We start from the raw sequence: 18,055 nt of genomic DNA, 5'->3' as shown, positions 1-18,055 counted from the left end.
CGGAGGTCCGAGCTGCGCAGGCGGGCGCGGAGCGGGACCGGGACCGGGACCTGGACGGCGCCCGCACACACGGACACCGGGCCGAGCGTGTCGAGTGGTTAGGCACACACAGCCCTCGCGGCCCTCTCGGGCTCCGGGCCGCCGGCGTGAAAATTACGTAATGCGGACCCGCACGCCTGCGGGGCTCCCTCGGGGGAACGGACTGAGTGCCCAAGTAAAGTCTGAGTCTGAGGGGTCGGGGCGAGGCCGTGGCGAGCAGGCTCCTTCCACGCGCGGGCCAGTGAGCGCTCGCAGCCGGCGGGGGCGGGGCCGGGCGGCGGCGGGAGCCGGGCGGCCGCTGAGGGGCGGTGGCGAAGTGGGCCGCAGAGGCGCGGGCCCGGCTCGCGCGGATTCCCTCGGCGCCGCACTTGCGCACGGCCCCTTACGTAACCGTCCGCGCCGGGGATTCCCTGGGGGGGTCGTTCCCTGCGACCATTACACACTCGCGGCGCCTGCCTCACAAAATGGCGGCGCGCGCGGAGGCGGCGGCCGCCTCGGCCCCATTTTGTGGGCGGCGAGCGCTCTGTCACCGTGCAGCTCCTCGGCGGGCGCGGTCAGGCGGCGCCGGCAGCGCGCGGGGCCACCTTCCTCGCTCGGCCTTTCCGGGGAGGCGGCGCCGCCTCCGCCGGCTGCCGGCGCGCCCGCGAGGGGACGGCGCGGGGCTCCGCGGGACTGGCCGGAGGCCCCTGGACGCCGCGCGGGCCCCGAGGTGGGCCGAGGCACCGGGCGCCGGAACGCGGCCTCGGCGGTGTCTCGGGTGAGCTGAGGCGGCGGACCTGCTGTCTGCGCGCCTCTGCGAGGGAGGAGCGCCGGCGGCCCCGTCTGCTGCGTGTGTGTCTGTCCGCGGCGTGCTTGACCGGGTGTGTGTGTGTGTCTGTCCCCAGCGTGCTTGACCGGGTGTGTGTGTGTGTCTGTCTGTCCCCGGCGTGCTTGACCGGGTGTGTGTGTGTGTGTGTGTGTGTCTGTCCCCGGCGTGCTTGACCGGGTGTGTGTGTGTGTGTGTCTGTCCCCGGCGTGCTTGACCGGGTGTGTGTGTGTGTCTGTCTGTCCCCGGCGTGCTTGACCGGGTGTGTGTGTGTGTGTGTCTGTCCCCGGCGTGCTTGACCGGGTGTGTGTGTGTGTGTCCCCGGCGTGCTTGACCGGGTGTGTGTGTGTGTCCCCGGCGTGCTTGACCGGTTGTGTGTTTGCTGTATGTGTGTGCGTCCGTCCCCAGCGTGCTTGACTGATTGTGTGTGTGTGTGTGTGTCCCCAGCGTACTTGACCAGTTGTATGTTTGCTCTGTGTGTGTGTGCCTCCGTCCCCAGCGTGCTTGAGCGGTTGTGTGTTTGCTCTGTGTGTCTGTCCCCAGCGTGCTTGACCGATAGTGTGTTTGCTCTGTGTGTGTCTGTCTGTCTGTCCCCAGCGTGCTTGACCGATTTTGTGTGTGTGTGTGTCCCCAGCGTGCTTGACCGGTTGTATGTGTGTGTGTGTGTGTCCCCAGCGTGCTTGACCGGTTGTATGTTTGCTCTGTGTGTGTGTGTGTCCCCGTCCCCAGCGTGCTTGACCGGCTGTATGTTTGCTCTGTGTGTGTGTGTGTCCCCATCATGCCTGACCGGTTGTGTTTGCTGTGTGTGTGTGTCCCCAGCATGCTTGACCGATTGTGTGTTTGTGTGTGTGTGTCCCCGTCCCCAGCGTGCTTGACCGGCTGTATGTTTGCTCTGTGTGTGTGTGTGTGTGTGTCCCCAGCGTGCTTGACCGATTGTGTTTGCTGTGGGTATGGGTGTGTGTGTGTCCCCAGCATGCTTGACCGGTTGTGTGTTTGCTCTGTGTGTGTGTGTGTCCCCAGCATGCTTGACCGATTGTGTTTGCTGTGTTTGTCTCCGTCCCCAGCATGCTTGACCGGTTGTTTGAATGTGTTTCTGTGTAGGGAGGGGGACCCAACAAGCATGGACAGGAGTGCCTGTGTGTATGTGTGTGTGTGCGCACACGGAGGGGGACCAGACATGCACGGGCAGCAGTGCTTGAGTGTTTTATGTATGTGTGTATGTACAGAACAGGATTGTGTGGGTCTGGGAACCCAACATGCTTGGCCAACAGAGTGTGCCCGTGTGTGGAGGAGGACCTAGCACGCGTGGACAGGAGTGCGTGTGTCTGGACAGGAATGCAGGGTCTGCACTGTGCATGTATGTGGACTCACATACATGGACAGGAGTGTGGACTGTATGTGTGTAGGAACTCACGCATGTACAGAACTGTCCGAGGGATTCTCACATGCATATGTCCCGAGTGCTTTGCTGTTCAAAGCAACTATCAAAGCTAAAGGCTGAGAGTGATTTTAAGATCTTTTTCAAAAATATGAGGTGTAAGAATTGACTTTAAAAATTATTTTTCTGCAGAAGGGGCTGTTGTCTTCAAAACGGAATCTTAATTTGTATGATCGATAACATTTCTTAATACTTGGTGTATGCTAGAAATAGTAGAAACCTAAACATACTTGGTGTCTGTTGAGTCACTATACCGTTCAGCTTCCCCTTGATGAGAAAAATGTAAGACAAAAGAAAGCTATTACTGGTATTTGCATGTAAGATTAATGTAAAGGTTTAAGGGAAGACAGGATTCACCTGAGGAAACAAATACTCATTATACCATTGATTGATTTTGAATGTTGTTTTCCAGTTGTAGCAATCATGTGTGTTTGCCTGATTTCTCTGTTGAGAGGTATTTTGTTTGTTAATTTTTTGCCTCTGCCATTTCCTGTCTAATGTGAGGCTGTGCTTCAGTCACCGGGCTCCATGCCTGTCCCCTGCCACACCACACCGGGTTGCTGCTCTGCCCTGTGTAGATCACCAAGATACAGTTTCTAGTCCTATCTGTTTCTACTAATATCCTCCTTGATATCTGGTAAATTTGGTCACCAATCATTGTGTATCCCTTGCAAGAATACCATGTTGTAGTACCCAGCTAGGCGGAGAATGTGTATAGGGGATTAAACTGAAGGAACCCTAGTGCATCGTGCTGCCTTTCTCAGGGCCATGTTGCATTTCCTGTAGTGGGCGGCATAGAGCAGGTGAATCCTAGGGAAGAAATGTTAGCTACTTGCTGACAGTTTCACAGTAGTTAACCTCCGACTAGTGATAGGATATAAAATGTAGTTACTAGTTTTTTAAGACTAATGGAAAGTGTTCCCACAAAATTACCAATAACTGTGAAAATTGTTGAAACTCAGTTTGTACAGTTTCTTGTTACGATGAGAAATTACAGCAAGTGTGTGGGATGAGAATGTGCAGCATGGTTTCTAATAGTAGCTGCAAACGCTGCAAACTGCCGCTAGAGGTTTCTGTTATGTGGCTCTTTGGCTCTTAGTTTAAGCGTTGCTTAGTCAAGAAGTGGTGATAAATTAAAAATCCCCTCACTATAAAAACTGTCCCCAGGTTCAAATAAAGCATGTCAGATATGTGGTTACAACAGCTGAAATAGGTTAATTAAGGAAGTGGTATGTCAACTAGAGAAATTTTTGGCTTTTAGGGTACTCTAAAAGACTGGTTTGCTTGGTTGAATGAGCTATTGAAGTTAATATATTTCTTTAAAGGTGGTGTTAAGAACAAAGGTGCTGCTACAGACCAGGAAAAAGTGTCCTCCTTTGTCTGATCATGATAGAAAAAACTGATTAGAGGAATATAGGGCCATAAGGCTGTAGGTAAGCTGGAGGGAGCCCGGCAGGGCCTGCTAAACCCCTGGCCTCCTCTCCCTGCACTTTTTCATGTGGGCTAAATTTCATAACAATATTAATTCATAAATGAGGCTTTTCCATTCTGATGGCATTTCTAGAAAGTGTGAGCAAAATGTGTTTAAAAGTGAGGAAATAGTTTATATTCTGCAGATTAAGGTAATTTTAATGCAGATACTCTCTGAAATTGACAGATTTCTGAATGATTTGACCTATAAGGGTTTGATAAGCTTTGGAGAATTTTTTTTAAGTTTCTTTTTCCTAGATGATAAAGGTCATGCTTTGTACATCAGTCCACTATGATTTATTTTTAAATGTAATATTTTTCGATTAAAAGGCATTCTTAAATAAGTTAATAATTGAAATTAAATTTTAGGCAATTATAATACTACACCATGGAAAAGCAGTTTCAAATGTGCTTTTGGCAGTGACATCATTTGTTGTTTAGGTCATTTATCTAATCCTTTTTAAAATTGTTATTGGTTTAATGTACTACATTTGTTCGTTTCATCTGTTTGATCACTGAAAAGTGGTACCCAAACTGCACATTATACAGTTTATAATATTTTAATACTTTGTTTATAGTAGTTAATGACTTCTCAGAACTGTAGGAAAGCATCACGCAACTGTTTATTTTTGTCACTGCAGATTACTACATCACTGAGTGAATATTTACTGAGTGCTTACCCTGGGGAAGAGGTGGGGGAGGAGTATGACTTGCCCCAAGGGAGTTGCACTCCAGTAGAAGGTGTTTCTTACCTGCTCTTTTTTTTTTTTTTTTTTTTTTAAGATTTATTTGTTTATTTGAAAGAGTTACACAGAGGGAGAAGGAGAGGCAGAGAGAGAGAGGCCTTCAACCCACTGGTTCACTCCCCAGTTGGCCGCAACGGCCGGACCTGGCGCTGATCCAAAGCCAGGAGCCAGGAGCTTCTTCTGGGTCTCCCACAGGGGTGCAGGGGCCCAAGGCCATCTTCTGCTGCTTTCTCAGGCCATAGCAAAGAGCTGAACCAGAAGTGGAGCAGCCGGGACTCGAACTGTTGTCCATATTGGGTGCCGGCACTGCAGGCAGCGGCTTTACTAGCTATGCCACAGCACCGGCCCCCTTACCTGCTGCTTTTAAAGGGTGTTGATGAAACATTCAGACAATAAGGTTCTTAATCTGTATTACTTAAGCAAGCTATCTAACACAAAGACAAATTCAAAATTCTTCTTAGAATAGGTGCAATTAAATATAATTTTGGGGACTGGCACTATGGCTTAGTAGGTAAAGCCGCCACCTGTAGTGCCTGTATCCCATATGGGTGCAGGTTTGAGACCAGGCTGCTCCACTTCTGATCCAGCTTTCTGCTATGTCCTGGGAAAGCAGTAGAAGGTGGCCCCAAATGCTTGGGCCTTTGCACCCACCTGGAGACCTGGAAGAAGCTCCTGGCTCCTAGCTTCGGATCAGCCCAGTTCTGGCCATTGCAGTCATTTGGGGAGTGAACCAGCAGATATAACACGTCTCTCTAACTCTGCCTTTCAAATAAATAAATAAATCTTTAAAATCTATATATATATATGTGTGTGTGTGTGTGTGTGTGTGTGTGCAAAACAGCCTCACGTTAATGTTAGGAGCAGTTCTGGGATTAGCATTACTCAAAGTGCTATAATGTTAGTAAGAAGCATTTAAATCACATTCTTTGAAAACTCAGGTCCATAAATATCATTTCAATAATTAACTTTTTAATTATGAGAAAAGCAAGGGAGTGTTCAATGAATGTAAAAAATATACTACTGAGCAAACAAATAGAAATTATTTTTAATGAATTTTGATTTTGTTTCAATTTTTTGGTACATTGACTCTTGACATTGTAGTTTGCTATGAATTAAAAAAAATTAAACCCCAAAGACAAATTAATTCCATCTTTAATCCAGATTTAATTCTTGACTAGCTGTAAAGTTTAAGGAATTGATAGTCTTGTTGGCAAAACAATAAAATAGGAATTAAGCTGAATTGCAAAGCTGTGTAATAATTGGGTTTCATGAAAATATATACGGTTTTTCCTTCTTAACTATAGATGCTATAGTATCTATATAGTATATATATAGTATATATATATATACTATATATATATATAGTATATATATATATATATAGTATATATAGTAGTATTGACTTAATAATGGACTTTATTTAGCTTTTGTTTTTCTCTGAAAACATCACAAACCATTCATAGAATCAGAATGGAGATTCAGCCATTGCCACTTGTAAATTCCTGAGACTTCCTGCGTTACGTACAGGGGAATTCTAACCAGCAGTCCTGTGGACACAGCTTTGTAAGGCGACGTGATCCGTGCCCATCGCAGAATGCCTTCTTCCTACCCATCCCTGCCCTCAGTGTTGGCTTGTAAAGAGACTTCTGAAAATAACAGTATATTCCCCCAGGGCTGGCATTGTCTGTCTCCCCCTCTCCCTGTTTAAAAAAAAAAAAAAAAAGATTCCTTAAAGACTCACAGTTTTATGGGTTAAAAAGATACATACTTCATACACAATTGGAAGGAATAAATAGTTTAGGGGAGCAACAATGATCACATTATTAAAAAAATAAAATAACATTCCCACAAGATTAGAGGGTCCACTCGTGGTCTACTTAATGGGGTTCAAAGAGTCCGTGAGCCCTGGGAAGCAAGGCATTTTCCCATGGAGACCATCTCAGAAGGCACAGGCATCTTAAAGAGCCTTGCAGTGACCCAAAGTGAAAGCTGTGTGAAGATGTGGCTGCAGGAAGTTTAGATGATCCTCTGATGCTGCTTTTTACTTGAGTACTGGCCTCTGAAAATGTGGCTGAAGAATGCCACGTTAGTTCATCAACTTGAAGGAATTACAACAAGTACACTTCTTTCTAAAGAACTGTACAATAGATTCTTAAAGAAAAAAATCAGATGGAATGTATCGGACTTTTTTTTTTTTTTTTTTTTTTTTTTTTTTGGGTTTGCCCTCTGTTGACAGTGTGTGGGTGAGGAATTAAAAGGTTTCACGCATAATTCTTCAATAACCGGCTGGGGACACACATGCTTATGTCATGTCACCATTTGGTGAGGAGCCTTGTGTGCTGTGTTGGTAGGTGGCACCCATGAGGTCTCCTGTGACATGGCCAGCCCCACTGCTGTCCCCATCCACCTTGCACATTCTACTGTGCTGGGTTTGCTGCAGTTTCTGAGAACTGACCTGGGCTTTGCTTCCGTAACAACTACGTGTGGGGCTCCCGTTAGCCATATCGGCCCACTATGGCTCATCTGTGGCCCCAGTGTGTGATTTGTATTTAAGATGGTCCTTCAGATACCAGTTCAGCATGAGCCTTAAATAAAAAGAACCCAACTAGTTGAACCCTAGTCTACAAATTCCAGATTGTTCAGTGCCCAGTGGCTACAGGTAATGTGTTCATTATTTCCTTGCCCTTCTTTGAGTAGTTATATACATAATCATTATTCAGACCACAACTCTGTGCATGTTGGGGGATGGGAGATTATCACCCTTCCTGTTTTAGCTATCTTTAGGATTCATTTATTTATTTAAAAGAGGTAAAAAGAGAGGAAGAGACAGATCTTCTATGTACTGATTCACTCCACAGATGACTGCAATGGCCAGGGCTGGGCCAGGGTTATGCCAGGAGCCAAGAACAACTTCTGGGTCTTCCATTTCAGTGGCAGGGACCCAAATACTTGGGCCATCTTCTGCTTTTCCCAGGCCAGTAAGAGGGAGATGGATTGGAAGTGAAGCAGCCAGGTCACAAACCGGTGCCCTTATGGGATGCCAGTGTGGCAGGTGGCAGCTTTACCCACCATACCACTGCACTGCCTTGCTGTTTTACCCATATATTAACACTTGGAACTTGCCTTTTGGCCTGCTCCTTCCTGAACAAAAGGGAGAGAACATATTCGAGGAAAAACGTGCTTTCCTCAGGGCTCCGTAATTAGGCTGATACACTTAAGTTACACACAGAGCTCATTCTTAAAAAGTAAGCAGTTTTACTATACGCCTCTTGGCTCCCACTTCACTGCTTTTTTCTACTAAACATTCTTTCTGTCTTGCTAGTAAAATCCAATTTCTAGAATCAAGTTAGTTGCTAAGCAGATATGCACAAAACCATAAATGTATCTGAATCATTTATAATTTAAAGAGTACTATATAAAAGTTTAAACAGAAATCATTGATCAGTCAAAGTGAGAAAATAAGCAAAATAGAATTATAGTAGATTAGGCCAAAAACTTTCTTTGGGGAATTATTGGGAAAATTGAGCTCAGAAATGAGGTCTGAGATGTCTTCGGTGATATTTTACCTAGATTGGAATTGCATGAACTCCGTTAGCGTTTATTCTTAGGTTTTCTTTGCCAGTGTGCACTGTTTAGTGCATTCGAGATGAATCTTTGAAGGCTATAACTTCCATTCTTACAAGTATTACTGCTGGTTCTATGTAGACTAACGCTTTTAGCCTCACTGTAATACCTTGTGCAATTTTATGACTGCTGAATGGCCTTCAAAGGCTAGTGGAAATACACTGTTACTTCATTCTGGTGCAGCCTGGCGAATTCCTCCTGACACAGCTGGAACTGGGGCATCGTGCCTGCTGGTGGGAGCCCCGCACACGTCTTTGCTGCATGACTGAAATCTGAGCTGTGTGACTCCACGGGACCCAGCGCAAGTTGCCGTGCTCACAGGAGTGAGCACGTTCAGAGAAGCGGTCTCATTTTGATGGCTTTGAACTCTCCGATTGTGTGTAACTTCACTTGCTGGTCATGTTATTTCCTCAGATCATTCCCCTATTGAGAGCTATTAGTGGACCACAGCTGGCCTAGATGTGCGTGCCTAGGTGAGCGTGGCTCAACAAATGGAACAGGTATGTATTTGCAAGATGTCCTCTCTGAAGGTGACAGAGCTGGGTCCAAGTGGCAGGCGATGTCTGTGGTGCAGCTCAGGATAAGCAGCTGAGATTGTACCAACAGAGTACAGCAGTGCAGGGACATTGACCACCAGATGTGAGGCATGTGTCTCTGTGCCCCCAAAAGTGTACTGTAGGTCTCAGTATTTTACCTCCAGCTCTGCAAACATTGCATGAGTTCCTCAGGAAAAGCACTGGTCAGCACCTCCCCATTGGTGTGGGGCCTGGAAGCAGATCCAGCATTTAAGAAATTGTGTCGCAGTCATAACTTTCCCATTCCTGTTGCTAGGGTTAGAAGAGCAACTGCCAGGTATTGGCAGTCCCCCACCTGATAATCGAGCCTGAAGAATGATACCAGAAGCTTCAGGGAGGTAGGGGAGTATTGTGATCTGAATGTTTATGGCCCCTCGAAATTGTGCCCTCCAGGTGATGGTGTTAGGAGTGAGTCTCCGGAGGGCCAGGGCGGTGAGTCACAGAATTGAGACTCCAGACAGCTGGTTTGACCCTTCACTCACTCTCACAGCAGCAAGGTCACTGTATGGAACATCTGCGTACACTAGACAGTGGGGCTGCCGAGAGACCTGATTGTGGGCTTGCAGCCTCTAGAACTCTGAGAAGTAAGCTGGGGTATTTTACTGTAGCTCCCTGCACAGACTAACAGGGCAGTCGGTGGTTCTCACAGTGCTTACTCTGTGCCATGCACGTGTTCTAGTAGCAACTTTAAGCCAGGCTTTTCTGATGGAACAGTTTTTATCATCTTCTTGTGTTGAAAGATGGGTCTAAAGTAAGGATTTATTTAACAAGGAGAAAGCGTTAGACAAATTCCTTGTGGAAAGCTTCTCTTAAAAGTTCTGTAGTCTTTAGACCCAGTTCAGAAGTAGCCAAGGCCAAGCCTCAAAGAAAAAAGACAAAGTTGGGCTAAACCTAAGGCAGAAAAATGAGTCTTGTTAAAAACCTTCAAAGTCAAGGCCTTCCTGTTGACACTAGATTAGAGAAGGGCTGTCTTCTGGAGCTCTTAGCTCTTTCATGATGGGTTTAACTTGGAGTGAATCTGTAGGCTTTTTGGACATGTCTAAAACATAAGTTGAGTTTTCTTTACTTGAAGACAAGAGCTAGGACTGAAGGCTCCTGGCTGGCTGGGTACTTTTGGCACCACCAGAAGCTGTCTGTGAGTAGCATCACTTGTCTGGTGATTGGATGGGAAGCATCTTAGAAATGTTCTTCTAAGAGATCAGTAAGAAATATTTGAAGGTCTGATGCTCTGGCGTAGCAGGTAAAGCCGCTGCCTGCAGCTCTGACATCCCATGTGGGCACTGGTTTGAGTCTCAGCTGCTCCGCTTCCGTTCCAGCTCTCTGTTATGGCCTGGGAAAGCAGTAGAAGATGGCACAAGTCCTTGCGCCTTTGCACTCGTGTGGGAGACCCAGAGGAACCTCCTGGCTCCTGGCTTCAGATCAGCCCAGCTCCGGCTGCCATAGAGGCCATTTGGGGAGTGAACCCGTGGATGGAAGACTTTATATCTCTGCCTCTGCCTCTCTCTAACTGCCTTTCAGATAAATAAATCTTAAAAAATAATACTTGATAGGTGAGATGAAAATTTTTTAAATTACATTTATTTGTTTGAATGGCAGAGAGACAGCTTAAATGTACTGGTTCATTTACCACATTTCTGGAACAGTTGGGGCTGGCCCAGTCTGAAGCTAGGATCCCAGAACTCAGTCCAGGTCTTCCACATTAGTGGCAGGAACCCAAAAAGTTGAGCCATCACCTGCTGCTTCCTAGAATGCAAAATGAACATTAGCAGGAAGCTGGAGTAGGGATGCAGCCAAGACTCAAACCCAGGTACTCTGATACGGGATGGAGATGTCCCAAAAAATGGGGACAAGACTCAAACCCAGGTGCTGTGATAGAGAATGGGGATGTCCCAAGCAGCAGATCAACTGCTGTGCCAAAAGCCTGGCCCAGGTGACGTGAAATCTGAAACATGGAGTATATATGGCAGGGAGATGAAAAGGACTCCTTAGGTAAGGTCCAGGCCATGTTCTTCCACTTGTGAAACATGGAGCGTACATGGCAGGAAGTTGGAAAGACCTACTTAGGTGAGGTCAAGGCCATGGCCTTCAACTGGTGAATCCAGTCTGGTTGCTGAACAACTTTTAAGAAAAATAGACACAGGCCAGTGCTGTGGTGCAGCAGGTTAAGCCACTGCCTACAGTAATGACATTCAAAATGGGTCCTGCTTTAAGTCTCCACTTCTGATTCAGCTCCCTGCTAACGCACTTGGCAGAGGATGGCCCAAATGGTTGGGCCTTGCCACTCAGTGGGAGACCTTGATAAAGCTCCTGACTTCTGATTTCAGCCTGTCCCAGCCGTGGCTGTTGGAGCCATTTGGAGGATAAACCAGTGGATAGAAGATCTCTCTCGATTTGCCTATCCCTCTCTTTCTGTAACTGCCTTTCAAATAAATAAATCTAAAAAAGAAAAATGACTGTGTGCCTGGCTACTTTGGCTCAGTGTCTAGCACCCCCTGTAGATGTTAGTTACACTGTCTCTGTTTCTGGATGGAGGCAGCAAAAACTTCAGAAACCTATGGGATTTCATGCAGCATGTCCCTGATTACAATCTGTAGACAAAATGCTGTTGCAAATCCATCAGTAAAGACTTTGCAGCAGTCATTGTGTCGGCTCTGGCATGTGTTCCACCCCCCTTAGGAGAGTGCATGTGGTCACTGAAGCCTGCTCTTACTCACTACACATATATAATACTAACCTGAATGTTTGCACAGGGCTCCCAAGGCGGCTGATCTTATTTACTCACTAATTCTCTTTATTAGTCTGCAGCCTGGTCTTGAATAAGAGTAACATCTGGGTGAGTTAACAGAGGAGACTCATTAGTGGATAAAAAGAGCAAGAACGCCCATGAGCACACAAGTCACCACCACTTATTAAGATCACTGCTTTTGTGTGACAGCCTTGCTGGAGAAGTATGGACCACTGGATGCTCTAGCTCCTCTCAAAGTGAGGAATCTGTATCACTTTTACAACTCCATGCCATCAAGAACTACCCCAAAGCTCAAGAAGAATCCGTCATTTTATGACTTGAGAAATGAAAACATGATCACGGGTGAAGAAAAAGGAGAATGCAGAGTTTTGACTACCTTGTGTTGAAAACAGACTACATCTCCAGAGACCAATTTATTTTTTCTCCAAGCTACCAGTTCTCTCCATACGATAGCTAAATGTCTTTTAGTCTTAGCATCTATTGTGAAGTTAAACAAGGTTAGACAGTCCAACTCATTAACTAAGAACTCAGACATAATCAAAGGCTTGATGGATGATCATAATGCTCACAAGGATAGGAGGTATGCTGTGATTTTCCTCCTTGCGTTGTCTGAAGTTTGGAATGTTATTTCAGCTATTATGAACAAGGTTGTAAATTAGTAAATCAGACAATCAAAATTACAAACCTTAGAAGATATTTTCACAGAATATAGCAATGCTGAAATCCAAGTGTGCAACAGGACTACTTTGAAGAAAAAGGCAGTTTTGTGATATTGCATCAAGTTCTGTATGCTTTGCTTAAGCCTCAGTGAAGAGGGGAACATTTTCCCCTTTTGATCTTGCTAAGGTTTGCCAGATCAGCAGCAGGGCTTTCAATGGAAATTTCAAAGCATGTGGGATCAAAATCTGGAAGGATTTCTCCTAAGAATTGTAATGGGAGATGAAACATGGCTTTACCAGAGCAATTTTGAAGACAAAACACAATCACCAATGGCTACCAAGAGGTAGAAGAGGTCCAGCTAAAGGAAATTGACCACTCAAGAGTAAAGGTCATGGCAGCAATTAATGGGACGCTCAAGTTACGTTGCTTATTAGGAGGGTGTTTTGTGGAAATCAGGAAAGCGTTAGCAAAAACACTGAAGAAAAGGTTCTGCACTGCAACAATACTGTTAATTCCTCTCAGAGCAGGACAGTTCATGAGATTTGCTAGGAGAAGTCATTAGACTTCCACCTGGAGTCCTGATTTAGCACCTCTGGCTTCTGTTACAGTTCCTAATCTTAAAATATCTTTAAAGAACATTCATCTGTCTTCAGTTAATAATGTAAGAATGCCTGGATTGACCTGGTTAAATACCCAGAACCATTTTAAGGATGGACGAGATGGCCAGTGCCATTGCTTTAAAAAGCCTCTTCAGCTTGACTGGTGGAGGTTATACTGAGAAGTGAAGGTGATTTTTTTTGTTGTTTTTATCTTTTAGTCCGTTTTTACCATGAACCTTCTGGGGGCCCTCTTGTATGCAAAGATAGATATGGCCTGAGTCCTAGCCTTCTCTGCTTTAGTTCCATCCCATTCAACACGTGGAACACAAGAAAGTGGATTACAGTATCACACATAATTGCAGATAGGTTCAGATTTGACTTTGTAAATATGTTTGACATACTACATCACTACATGTGCACAACTGATGGAAACAGTTGTCTTGACCTAGGAGGTGACTGGTATCAAGGAATGCAGATCAATCACTCATAACAAAACAGGAAACTAAATGAGGGCTGCACAAACAAAGAGGATGTATATGAGAACCACCTGGCTGATTTTCCGGACTCCTGCCATTCTCTTTTGTGGGTCCATTCTAGTGAGGCTACCTCCCCCATGTGGGCACCACTCTTAGACACACAGAGACACACCACCCTCAAATTCTGTTCTCTCTTACAACAGGATATTTTCCTAAAGCAGGTTTGCCATAGGACCATGTCTGTGAAATGGTTGCTTAAAACACACATGCATTTTTTAAAGATATTATCAGTTGTCCAACAGGTATCCCCAAACCCCATCCTGTCCTTCATTGCTAATCACCATCCATTTCTAGCCATGCTTGATTTATGCACAGCTCCAGAGAACTGAAGATGCATAGAAGTATCTTGCACACATTACTTCATAGTCTTCACAGTGTTATTCATCCAGAGGGCTGCTTGGGAGTTTTGGGAACTTCACTAACACTGTCCTTCCCAAAAAGATGAACGCTGATTTCTCTGCTTTTCTTCCTCATTTGAAAGTTCATTGATCAGCTGCCTTTTTATAGACATACCTAGCTCTGAGTGGTGTTTCAAAAGTGACAGCACCTGAAGTTGACTGTTGTATTCTTTGTGCAGATATGCCACACTTTGATAAAAGAGTAGAGTGAGGCTGCTTTATTTATAATAGTCTTAATTCTAGACAGTTCAGCTGGTACTAAGATTTTAATATCCCATTGGCCTAGTGGTTTCAGACAGTGACTTAGAATAGTTGATAGCTCAGAGCTCATCCTACAACACAGAGCTTAGAGATCTGCCAACCCTGCCTGCACATTTTATAAATAGGAAAACTGTTGCCAGAATGGTGAAGCGGGTTACGCTGCTGCTTGCAATGCCGGCATGCCATATTGGAGCTCTGGTTCACATCCTGGCTGCTCCGCTCATGATCCAGTTCCCTGCTTATGCTCCTGGGAGGGCAGCAGACAATGACCCATAGTGCTTGGGTCCCTGCAACCCAGGAGACCAGGATGTAGTTCCTGGATCCTGACCGGCTGAGGGTCTTGCTGCCAGTTGAGGTGTGAAGCACCTCTCATTCTGCTCTCCAAATAAATAAACCTTAAAAATTAAATGGGAAAACTAAGAGAAAGTAATGTATTCGTTTCTGATGACACAGCAGGTTAGACCTGGAAAGTCTAGGTTCTGTGCCATTGTCTTGGTCCTCTTGCTTTATCTTAATTTTAAATTACATATATTTCATAAAAAGTTGAAACACAAATAGTTTAAGTCCTCTTTGACTCCTGCTCCCCAACCTGGATCCCAGCCTTGTCCTTGGCAGTGAGCCTGCCATCACCTTGTGTGTGTCCTGAGCATGTTCTCTGTGTTTGCTGATATAATTGACATGCACATCCTGTGAGCACACGTATGTGTTGTGACTTTTTCACTAGAGAATTTGGTATACACAGTCATTGGGTGAGCACAGTCGAATTACTGTTTACAAATGTGGTAATTCAGAGTGCCCCTTCACCTGCCTCCCTGCACGTCCTGGATGCGTGCGGGCTTGGGGGTGAAGCTGTGTGTAGCTGTTAGGAGCCCCACAGCCTCCTTCTCCTGCTGGGTCCCAGCATGGCCAGTCTGCTGCCTCTGTCCTCTTCTGTAGCCTCACAGATTCCTCCATTCATTCATGATCAGCCACCCTCAAGAAGTCTGTGTTGGGGCTAGGGCTGTAGTGCAGCAGGTTAAGCTGCTCCACTTTTGAGCCAGCACCCAGCTAATGTGCCTGGAAAGGCAGCAGAAGATGGCCGAAGTGCTTGGACCCCTGCCACCCACACGGGAGACCTGGATGAAGCTCTTGGCTCTTGGCTTTGGGCTGGCTCATCCCTGGCTGTTGTGGCCATTTGGGGAGTGAACCAGTAGTTAAAAGATCCATTCTCTAACTCTATCTCTCCTTTCTCTCTCTCTCTGTCTCTCTCTCTCTCTCTCTGACTCTGCCTTTCAAATAAATAAATTTTAACACGTATGTTATAAAAATGAAAGATGTGTAAAGATAACATCAAGGGGCCAGTGCTATAGAGTGACAGGTAAAGTGGTCACCTGCAGTGCCAGCATCCCATATGGGCACTGGTTCGAGTCCCAGCTGCTCCACTTCCCATCCAGCTCTCTGCTATGGCCTGGGAAAGCAGCAGAAGATGGAACAAGTCCTTAGGCCCCTGCACCTGCATGGGAGACCTAGAGGAAGCTCCTGGTTCCTGGCTTTGGATCTGCAAAGCTCCAGCCATTGTGGCCATCTGGGGAGCAAACCAGCAGATGGAAGACCTCTCTCTCTGCCTCTGCCTCTCTCTGTCTTTCAAATAAATAAGTGAATCTTAAAAAAAAAGATAACATGAAATAACCAGTGCCATTAAAGGTGCATAAGGAATTACGTTGTATTTCATTAGCTGTAAGATCTGAATTATAGAAAAGCAGTTTCAAGCCTCTTTGACATCATTTGTTCTGTGTGTGTGTTTTTTTTTTTTTAAGATTTTTATTTATTTCAGAGGTAGAGTTACAGTGAGAGGGTGAGACAGAAAGAAAGGTCTTCCTTCCGTTGCTTCACTCCCCAGATGGCCGCAACAGCTGGAGCTGTGCCTATCTGAAGCCAGGAGCCAGGTGCTTCCTCCAAGTCTCCCACGTGGGTGCAGGGGCCCAAGCGCTTGGGCCATCTTCTACTGCTTTCCTAGGCCATAGCAGAGAGCTGGATGGGAAGTGGAGCAGCTGGGTCTTGAATCAGCGCCCACATAAGATGACAGCATTTTAGGCCAGGGCATTAACCCGGTGCACCACAGCACCAGCCCCAGAGTTAAAGGTATTTTTGACAGGAGTGGTCTTGTACTGAGCCTGACTGCTGGAATATTTCAGCACTGTAACCAAGATCCCAGCCATCTCCTGATTTATACTTAAGGCTTAGCTTGAAATGAAAATGTCAGTCTGTTAATGACAAGCTTAAGGGCTAGCGCAGAAATTTGCTGCACACAGTTGTCACTCATGTTTTTGTAAGATTAAGAAAAAGCCCAGAGTTATTTTAGCTGCGATACACTGAGAAGCATGGGAAATTTCTGGATGCTAATTGGCTTGGAGCTGGCTCCAAGCACCGCTGGACCCAATCCTGACATCCGATGTCTGGGTAGAAACAGCCCTGGATCGCGGGTCCTGCTGGGCACACGGCATACCGGCCCTGAGCCAGGCACGTTCCTCATGTCTATTCAGTCCCTCACGGATAACTGAATCAGCTCTAAAATACAGTGGTTTTGCTTGAAGCAAGATTGATGTTCCCCGAGACCCTACCCTATAAGATGATTTTTCCAGCACAGTGACTTGTTACAGTTAGAGGAAAATGCTATAAACCATTCGGATAGTCCTCATATGCTCCTTGCATGAAGTTGGCAGATTTATATTTCTTTCAATATAATCAAACCCTGGAGTTTAAACGCTTTCTTTTGTATTTATTATCATTTAAAATCATTTTAGCAATAGTAAGTATTTTTTTTTATCTTTTTTTTCCCATTTTTTTTTAATTTATTTAATGAATATAAGTTTCCAAAGTACGAATAATGGATTACAATGGCTTCCCCCCCATACCGTCCCTCCCACCCACAACCCTCCCCTTTCCCACTCCCTCTCCCCTTCCATTCACATCAAGATTCATTTTCGATTATCTTAATATACAGAAGATCAGCTTAGTATACATTAAGTAAGGATTTCAACAGTTTGCTCCCACACAGAAACATAAAGTGAAAAATAATAGATGATTTTTTTTAATGATGATGAAATCAGATCAGACCTATTGTCATGTTTAATCCCAGTGAGAGTCAAGTTGGGAGTTGATAGTTTCTTTTCTTTTTTTTTTTTTTTTTTTTTTTTTTTTTTTTTTTTTTTTTTTACAGAGGATCAGTTTAGTATGCATTAAGTAAAGATTTCAACAGTTTGCACCCCCATAGAAACACAAAGTGAAATATACTGTTTGAGTACTCGTTATAGCATTAAATTTCAATGCACAGCACATTAAGGACAGAGATCCTACATGAGGAGTAAGTGCACAGTGACTCCTGTTGTTGACTTTACCAATTGACACTCCTGTCTATGGCATCAGTAATCTCCCTATGCTCCAGTCATGAGTTTCCAAGGCTATGGAAGCCCTCTGAGTTCTCCGATTCTTATCTTGTTTAGACAAGGTCATAGTCAAAGTGGAGGTTCTCTCCTCCCTTCAGAGAAAGGTACCTCCTTCTTTGAAGACCTGTTCTTTCCACTGAGATCTCACTCACAGAGATCTTCTGCCAGAGTGTCTTGGCTTTCCATGCCTGAAACACTCCCATGGGCTTTTCAGCCAGATCCGAATGCCTTTAGGGCTGATTCTGAGGCCAGAGTGCTATTTAGGACATCTGCCATTCTATGAGTCTGCTGAGTATCTCACTTCCCATGTTGGATCACTCTCCCCTTTATTTATTCTATCGGTTAGTGTTAGCAGGTACTAGACTTGCTTATGTGCTCCCTTTGACTCTTAGTCCTTTCATTATGATCAATTGTGAACTGAAATTGATCACTTGGACTAGTGAGATGGCATTGGTACATGCCACCTTGATGGGATTAAATTGGAGTACCCTGGTATGTTTCTAACTCTACCATTTGGGGCAAGTCAGCTTGAGCATGTCCCAAATTATACATCTCTTCCCTCTCTTATTCCCACTCTTATGTTTAACAGGGATCACATTTCAGTTAAATTTCAACACTTAAGAATAACTGTGAATTAATTACAGAATTAAACCAGTCATATTAAGTAGAACAGACAAAGAAACTACTAAGAGGGATAATGTATTAAGTTGTTCATTAACAGTCAGGGCTATGC

At 45.2% G+C, this 18,055-nt stretch overlaps 1 long non-coding RNA gene across 3 annotated transcripts in view; it reads left to right on the top strand.

Annotated features, from left to right (window-relative positions):
- The first annotated feature begins 20 nt into the window (after positions 1-20).
- Positions 21-18,055, top strand: part of LOC103348935 (spidroin-2) — a 74,699-nt gene continuing 56,664 nt past the window's right edge. For all 3 annotated transcript variants that reach the window (XR_011379110.1, XR_011379111.1, XR_011379109.1), the window contains exon 1: positions 21-796. This is a non-coding gene — a long non-coding RNA (spidroin-2). The remainder of the gene's footprint in view (positions 797-18,055) is intronic.

Source organism: Oryctolagus cuniculus, chromosome 9 (genome assembly GCF_964237555.1).
Source record: "Oryctolagus cuniculus chromosome 9, mOryCun1.1, whole genome shotgun sequence".
Lineage (NCBI taxonomy): Eukaryota > Metazoa > Chordata > Mammalia > Lagomorpha > Leporidae > Oryctolagus > Oryctolagus cuniculus.
The sequence above is the reverse complement of the archived record's forward strand: the minus strand, read 5'-3'. Positions and strand labels throughout refer to the sequence as shown.